The following is a 9,444-nucleotide window of genomic DNA, read 5'->3' as shown; positions in this document are numbered from 1 at the left end:
AAGTGATGCAATTTCTTTTCTTTGAAATTGTTGGTGAATTATGGGCATACAGTGCGACATTTTCTTTCAGCACAGGGGACACTGGGTCAAGACCACGAATCAGTGTCAAAGGTTGTCCTTTTATACTGCTGAATGCAAGCAGTTCTGATATAAAATGTCAAACTCGGCATTGTGCATGAAAGAAGGTAAATGCAGATAAATGCCCAAACCACACCTACTAGTAATCATACACTGTCTCATGAAAAAGAGAAATAAGATCTAGTATTCTTTCTAAAATTAAAGTATTTAAATCAATGAAGGATTACTCTTTATTGGGTTTCTATAGGTTTGTGGAACTGTATAATGTAGCTACAGGTCCTTCTCAAAAAATTAGCATATTGTGATAAAGTTCATTATTTTCCATAATGTAATGATAAAAATTAAACTTTCATATATTTTAGATTCATTGCACACCAACTGAAATATTTCAGGTCTTTTATTGTTTTAATACTGATGATTTTGGCATACAGCTCATGAAAACCCAAAATTCCTATCTCAAAAAATTAGCATATTTCATCCGACCAATAAAAGAAAAGTGTTTTTAATACAAAAAAAGTCAACCTTCAAATAATTATGTTCAGTTATGCACTCAATACTTGGTCGGGAATCCTTTTGCAGAAATGACTGCTTCAATGCGGCGTGGCATGGAGGCAATCAGCCTGTGGCACTGCTGAGGTGTTATGGAGGCCCAGGATGCTTCGATAGCGGCCTTAAGCTCATCCAGAGTGTTGGGTCTTGTGTCTCTCAACTTTCTCTTCACAATATCCCACAGATTCTCTATGGGGTTCAGGTCAGGAGAGTTGGCAGGCCAATTGAGCACAGTAATACCATGGTCAGTAAACCATTCACCAGTGGTTTTGGCACTGTGAGCAGGTGCCAGGTCGTGCTAAAAAATGAAATCTTCATCTCCATAAAGCTTTTCAGCAGATGGAAGCATGAAGTGCTCCAAAATCTCCTGATAGCTAGCTGCATTGACCCTGGCCTTGATAAAACACAGTGGACCAACACCAGCAGCTGACATGGCACCCCAGACCATCACTGACTGTGGGTACTTGACACTGGACTTCAGGCATTTTGGCATTTCCTTCTCCCCAGTCTTCCTCCAGACTCTGGCACCTTGATTTCCGAATGACATGCAAAATTTGCTTTCATCCGAAAACAGTACTTTGGACCACTGAGCAACAGTCCAGTGCTGCTGTTTCTGGTTCAAAAGTGGCTTGACCTGGGGAATGCGGCACCTGTAGCCCATTTCCTGCACACGCCTGTGCACGGTGGCTCTGGATGTTTCTACTCCAGACTCAGTCCACTGCTTCCGCAGGTCCCCCAAGGTCTGGAATCGGCCCTTCTCCACAATCTTCCTCAGGGTCCGGTCACCTCTTCTCGTTGTGCAGCGTTTTCTGCCACACTTTTTCCTTCCCACAGACTTCCCACTGAGGTGCCTTGATACAGCACTCTGGGAACAGCCTATTCGTTCAGAAATTTCTTTCTGTGTCTTACCCTCTTGCTTGAGGGTGTCAATGATGGCCTTCTGGACAGCAGTCAGGTCGGCAGTCTTACCCATGATTACAGTTTTGAGTAATGAACCAGGCTGGGAGTTTTTAAAAGCCTCAGGAATCTTTTGCAGGTGTTTAGAGTTAATTCGTTGATTCAGATGATTAGGTTAATAGCTCGTTTAGAGAACCTTTTCATGATATGCTAATTTTTTGAGGTTTTCATGAGCTGTATGCCAAAATCATCAGTATTAAAACTATAAAAGACCTGAAATATTTCAGTTGGTGTGCAATGAATCTAAAATATATGAAAGTTTAATTTTTATCATTACATTATGGAAAATAATGAACTTTATCACAATATGCTAATTTTTTGAGAAGGACCTGTATGTATCATTATGTCCTGTAGATGTAGCCAGAGCCGTAGATAGAGAGAGTTGCGACACTCCTTGATCTCGCCGCTACGCGGTCACGTGGTTCATGTAACCCTCAATAGTTCCAAACAAACCCGGCGCTGTCATGTTCTCAAATGGGACAGGCAGCAGTAAATGAAATATTAAACGGCAAATAATAAACATTTGTACAATTTCTGGGTATTTTCAACTGCGTTTACATTTACTGCATCTGCTTTAATGTCAATTTGGTATATAAAGTGGAAGATTGATGTTTATAATGACTTGTTAATAGGTCGTTCTTGTTAACACACAGTACATTATATTAGCATACATTACATAATGCGATATCCTTAAGTAGTAGAGACAATATACAGTATAGACATTAAAGTTTTTTATGTTTTGTTTTTTGCATAAACTAATCTCCCTTCACTTTCCTGAGGATTCATAATAATAATCATTTTTGCTAAACACTAAGTCATGTGCTGGATTCATAAGGTTTACCTGCACTGAATGAACAGATTGATAAACACATTACCGTACCAAAAACATTATAGTGCAGGTACATGAAAAAGCATTCATTCATCTCTTATTTCATGAGTGATTAATAATTGATTCCTACATGTAATACATTAATGAATTCATTATGAATATGCACTAGTTCATTTTGTCTAATGTAAGTGGTGGACAAGGTAGACAAACCATGTAGTTGAGTTAAAGTAGAGATATCCAAGGTAACATATTACTCCAGTAAAAGTAGTAGTAAAAGTAAAAATACTCTTTACCTCCACTAAAGTACTAAACTAAATTTACCTTCAAATGTACTTAAGTATGAAAGTAAAAGTATAATGATTTATTGTGGTTCTAATGTTTTATGATCATTTCTGTAACAAGACTCTTGATTAATCAACTCATTTTAGGTGAAAAGACTCGTGTGTCATTAATTAAGCTTAACTGACTAAGCTAAATTGGGTTATACCTATTAATTAAGATAAACATGTAACATTTAGTGCTGAGCAAATGCTAAACAATAACAGTATTAAGTATATTAATGACATTAAATTCATAATTTTTTTAAAACAAAGCAACATACAGCTAAAAATGTTTGATAAGTAGTGGAAATGAATGGGGCTCTATGGGTTGTTTGGAACTATACAGAGCTCCACAACCCGGAAGCTGGGCAGAAAAAATGTCCCGCCCCCTTTCCAACGGTTCCCTATGGGAGTGTCGCCACTCTGTTCTCTCTACCGCTCTGGATGTAGCCAAAGTTCTATTTGAAGTGCAGACTCATTTCCATTATTGACCACAAGGCGGCAGTATCTGCGCATAATTCAAATACATGATCTAAACTGCTGAAGTGGCATGATTAAGTGACTCTTTCATATGTATGACCAGTACAATTGTTGTAACGCTATCGAATTTTGTTAGAGTGAACATGTAGGATTATAATATGCACAGTATATTTACTGTATTGTTTTGTGGTCTATTGTATTTGTGGATTGACTAAGTACAGAATGCACTCAACAGTGTGTATATGTATGAGGCAATTTTAAAAGTAATGCTCAGTAAACAATAATACGAATGCTGTCCAAGTATGTCTGAAATCAGATGACAACTTGCAATAACATTAAAATTTTGTGTGCAGATATATCATGTTTTTTTTTGTTTTTTTTAGATGATCTGGTGGGTGCAGTAGGCGTGACCAGTTGAATAAGCTAGAAACTGTTCTTACAATTTGGTTATTCTGGGCTCTGCAGTAAAGGTTGTCGTTGTTTAATGGATACACAAACATCATAGTTTGATTGTGTTTCTTGTGTATCAAAAAAGGATAAATGAACTTTCTTTTTTTTTTCTAAGCCTAAAACAGTGCTAGGACATTTTTAAAGTTCTGTTTCATCTTGCTGGAAATAATGGTGCTGTCATTTTAATGACAAATACACTAAAATATTTAGTGTATTTGGTTTAGTTTGGTTTTGAGAGCTGAAGGAGTTCTGGTCCAGGTCAGTGCTTTGGCCTTAAAAGAAATTTGGTCCGAGTTGGGTTTAGTTTTTATAGGGTCTTTCTTGCTCACTTGATCAGACAGTTTAGGGTAGTGTTACATGGAATTTGTTTTTGGTCTTGTATCTAGGAGATCCTTTTTCAAAGCTGCTTTGTCTTTTTTTGGAACATGATGACTGCTTGTGTCTGGTTTGTTTTAATCTTAGAAATACACGTGTCTTCTCTTAGCTATGTTTTAAGATATCTTTTAGTTATGATTTGGGACTTTGGGATACCCCTTTTGGTGCTGGTTTGGATTAGGAGGACAGGGTGTATTTTTAAACTGCATATGTTTGTAGATTTATTAGACAACTATTTTATCTACATTATCTGGTTTAGTGCCGTTTTTTGTACATTTTGTATTTTGTTGTAAATATTAATACCTAAACCCCCCATTTTTATACAGTATTTATAAATTGTCAGTTGTTAAGCATGAGTAAATGGTTTACGTCAAACACTGATTAAAATCACAAAAGAGAACTACAGGTCTCTAGGTGCTGTCAAAGTACGGTTATATAAACACAATTAAAATGTTAATTGCTTTTGCCTGTCATTTAATCAAATAATGTGGATAGCATTTCTGAGGAATTAGCCTGTGTTAGGTTGTATTGCGTACATCTTCTGACATCTGAAGAACGTTGAGACTGTACCACAGGAGACTTGGTGGTATGCTGTGATTTCATTTATGGGATAGACTTTGTTGATGTTGGAAAGTGCTTTGGAAAACACACCAATGGGGTTTTTTTGTAAACTGTCATGACCTGACAAAACCTCTGCCATCTGTGCACCTTAACATTTCAGCATTTAGCTTGGATGTCCAGGAGTTTTACTCATTTACTGTGCAATAGCATATTTTACAAAACTGCAACTTTGTCTGCCAGTTTGAAAATGTCAGCAAGGTTTTTAAGGGCTATTTTTTTATATTGATATCTGTGCCATGGCTGGAGTGGCATTTCTTGAATGTGAGACACATCAACACACACCCTGAGAGCAGACAAAACAAGACATAAAAGTGCAAACACACAACAGCTGCACAGGAAATAGGCATAAACAATCCGCAAGTCGTGCATTGTACTGGAATAAGCAAGACCGAGCAGAGAAACAAATTCTTTCACGAGACTTGAATGACTTGACTTGTTGTTCTTGCACTGAGCTCTAAATCCAACGACAGTTATTTGCTTTTATTTTCATTCGGAATATTTGAATTAATTCAACAAAAACTGATACATTGGGTAACGGAAATACTAAAGTGCATGATATTAACTTATTGATGTGACAACACAATAAAAGTGAATTGTTCTGGCAAATATCTGTGCTAAGACACTAATGGTACTGTGCACTGATAGCATGCAAACTCGGACTGAGAGGAATGGGCATGCAACACATACATTTAGCCAAAACACACAAGTCTCTTCCCTAGTCTAGTAAAACCTGAGATGTCCTGGCAGTGGATGATGAGGAAATATACATAAATAGACTTTCATACCATTTCTAAAACATATTTTCAAAACTGTCTCTTATCTTTCAGTTGGAATGCAAATGTGCCCATTGTGTTCGGCTTAGTGCAAAATCAGATAACACATGTTTATTAAAAACTGAAACCACTCCATCCTCTCGGAGCCCCCAAAAGGAGTCAACTGCATTCAGTCCTTAAAAGGAAATTATTAGATATGCTCTGGTTCCCAACATGCTAATTCTATCTTCAGTGAGGAATGTCCACCCTTCATTAGTCAGGTGGCTTATTCCAACAATAGCACAGTATTTATAATACTGAAGAAATCCATTGATGCCTGACTTCCTTAGTCACACCCCAAATACTCTCTGTTTGAGAGGAAGTGTCCACTGGTCACCCAGGCCCTCTAATATTAGAATAATGGTGGTGATGGATAGAAAAGACATTACAAAACTGTTGGTGCATTATTGCTAGTAAAAGGCAGGTCAAAACAAACACATCTAACTTAGACACTTATCTGACATTTTACCTGATTGAGTTGTGTTTTCACACCAGTAAGCCATCATGTATTTATAATAGTCATTTGACTCTTTGATTACTAATCGCCGGAAAACCAATAACGCTACTAATTTTGACAGACTTAACTGTTTAGCATGGTACACACATTCTCAAAATGGTGCAGATTGGGACTTAAGAAAGGCCTTTATTCTTAAGCCTAATTTAGCCATTTAAGTTTAATTAAATCACCTACTTTGAGGTAATAGCTTTATTATTCTATTCACCTTCTGTAATGCATCAGAAAATGCTAGTCAAATTTTAAGGGTGCTGATTTTAAAGCAGAACAAGCAGACACTATTAGAGACAGTATTGATCTCATTACTGTTTTCAGACATGCTTTTGAATTAGCAGTTCTTTTAAAGACCCTCTGACCTACTCTGTCCTACAACTGCTGTACTTACTTTAATATTAAAAAATGAAGGCAGTTCACGTGTTCAGTGTGTTTCTGCCCATGTCCCATTCTACTGAGAAGTCCTTTTTTGTCCCTGTCTAATAACAATCCCTGTGTCTTATATTTCCCAGCCATTGACATGGCCACATGGATTAATCTTTTACAATTGGATTATAAACAGAGAACAAGGCCCTCAATATGCACTGCTGGTCTAAAAAGTCCTAGAGCTTCTCAATCACATTAGGTTTGCACAGGGATTGCAATTAGCTCTCAGGCTGTAGAGCTGTCTTTTTTTGATAAATACATTTGGAGAAACTTGGTGCCATTGACCCTTTGTGTTAAGCTGCTGCAACAGTAGAGCAGAACAAAAGACAAACAGAAGAACTAAGATCTTGGCCGAAGAAATAGTACATTACATCAGAGAAGTAATAATTAGTTAAACTAGTTGTTTTAGCTATAAAATGGCCATTCTGTCTCTATAAATACACATGGCAGAATGTTTTATATAAAAGAGCTTGCAGATTTTTATTATACTATATTAATAGACCTTGCAAAGATATTCTTGTGAAGTCATGATTTAGCTTTTAGGTTTTCTACATTTTCTTTACAATTTGTTTAGAAACAATCCCTCTTCTGTGTTTGTGCAAATAATAAATAAAATAGAAAAAATAGTTTAGGGGGGATAAATACATTTTAAGTCACTGCAAACTAGGTTAAATATGGAATATTGTTCAGTAAACGACACAACTCGTATTAGTATGTGGAAAGTTTATTGTAGTAATGTGCATATTTTACTTTATTATGGCTAACAATGAACTATGAACAGTACAATTGTATTTAAATCATTCTGTAAAACATTGCTCATAAATATTGGGCTGATCAATTTTACCTTCAAGAGGAAGATCCTCACCCATTACATAGAACATTTTTAATATAACATTTTTAGCTACATCAAACATGTTACAGTCGACAGTTTACAGTTAAAATACTTTACATTCACGGCGCATTATAAAGAATCTGATAAATAGGGGTACATATATAACAAGAATATATTTATACATATGCGAACATATATTTTCCAGAACTCACAACTGTCTCATTTTCAGTTACCTGTATACAATGTGTGTACATTTAAATAAATAAACAAAACAAACAGTTTTTGTGTACTACCTTTTCACAATTAAATTCCAATAAAGTGTTTTTGTGTGTTTTAAAGAAGAGCTGTCAATGCAATTTTGACCTGAGAAATACTTAATGAATTCATACACTCGAACGCACACATTTCTACATTGAACAATCTCTCATTGGTGTTGAATTATCCTTAATAGTTTGTATTACACGAGACACAGCCCTGTGTAAAATTTTTACTACACTAATGTTTTAACAGTCTTATTTACTCATTCTCTCTTTTACAACCTGTGATCTGTATTATATACCTTACATAAACCTCTAGCGTCTTCAGGAGTAGGTACGAGTTGTAGATAAAATTTGTTTTGAAAACACCTACAATTAATGTGCAAACTAATTTACTAGCTGCTATATAAAGGATTGTGTATTTAAATTGTGCAGAAGAGCACATTACTGTATTATTTCTGACCTAATGAATAGGTAAATCTAATTTGTATTTATGGGGGCAAAAAATCAGTGTAGTGTGAATTAAAATACCCTCATTTAGCAGCCACTTTAAGAAGGTTTATTATTACTTAAGAGCTGATGTGTAGTACTTACATATTTTCTGTAAAAACATAAAAAGTATTTTTATAATATAATATGGGCTCATGAGAGGTAGTGTAATTGCCAATTGTTTATTAGCGCATATTAAACAAGCACAGGTTCTGTGGCAGTTTAGCCTATTTCTGTCCTGGCTGGTTGCTAGTGTTTAAAACAATTAATATTATTAAAATGAAATAAAATGGTGTTAATTTATTTCTAAGCCATTATTGTTGCCACATTTATACCCCAGAAATAAAAGTACTTAATGCAGATTTACTTTTTGATACTGTGGCCTCCTCAATAGTATGTTTTTAATGTACACTCTTGCACCAAGTAAAACTGCATTTTGTAGCAAATCTTAAAATTCGCTAAATTTAACATACTAAAAAAAATGAATGTTAAACAACTAAATAATGCTATTTTAAGTTTGTTTTTTAATATAATTTTACATCAAATTTAACACTAGACCTAAATGACGTGTGACATTATGATTTGTATTGTGTTATAAATGTTTTTAGTACCCTTACCTCTTTTTTTTCTTGGTCTTTTTTAATAATTTTAACACAACAAAAATTCAGTTAAATTTTCCAGCAATGTTTTGGTCATACACCCATTTTTACTTACTCACTACCAGTTCGTTTCCTAGGGTTCTTAAGGCACTAATATGGAATTCATGTCTATAAAACAAGTGGTTTGAGGGCCTGGTTAGAACAAGAAAATCCAGTCACCAGGCAACTCAAGTTTGACTAAATGCTTTAAAACTATTCAAGGCTATTAAGTGCAATTTTATAACTATATGCAGAATGCAATTAAAATACATGTAGATTCAAACAAGTAAATGTAAAACAAGTCACTATCACTTCATGTTTTCACATTGACATTTCCAGAGGTTTTAGAACCAGAACAGCATATTTATAAAACTAAGAAAAACAAACCCCATTAACACCCCCATCCAAGAAAAAACCCCAACAAAAACTAAACTGAAAAGAAAAAACATGTTCTAGGTGACAAACTAAAACTCATATCTGAATGTGTGCACCTGTGTGGAACTGCCCCGGGTATTTTGTTTGATGTTTATCTAAATGTTTTACCAATGTATTCTTCTTTTATTATTATTATTGAAACACTATCCACATGGTCGCCAGAAGTCAGAATTGGCTTGACGGCACTTAATACTAAATACGAACTCTATATATGTGTACTGTGGGTACATATTCTAAATATGTGTATTTCGTTTAGTTAAAAGTCTCTCTCTGTCTCTGTCTGTTATGCAGTTATATCTTAATTTATTTGAAGAGGAAACTGATGTTCATACTTTTACACAGAGACCTCTGCATTTCTAGGAAACTGAGGTTTGGTATGTTGTCACTT

The sequence above is a fragment of the Trichomycterus rosablanca genome, chromosome 27, assembly GCF_030014385.1.
Source record: "Trichomycterus rosablanca isolate fTriRos1 chromosome 27, fTriRos1.hap1, whole genome shotgun sequence".
In the NCBI taxonomy this organism is placed as follows: domain Eukaryota; kingdom Metazoa; phylum Chordata; class Actinopteri; order Siluriformes; family Trichomycteridae; genus Trichomycterus; species Trichomycterus rosablanca.
This window is presented reverse-complemented; position numbering follows the sequence as displayed.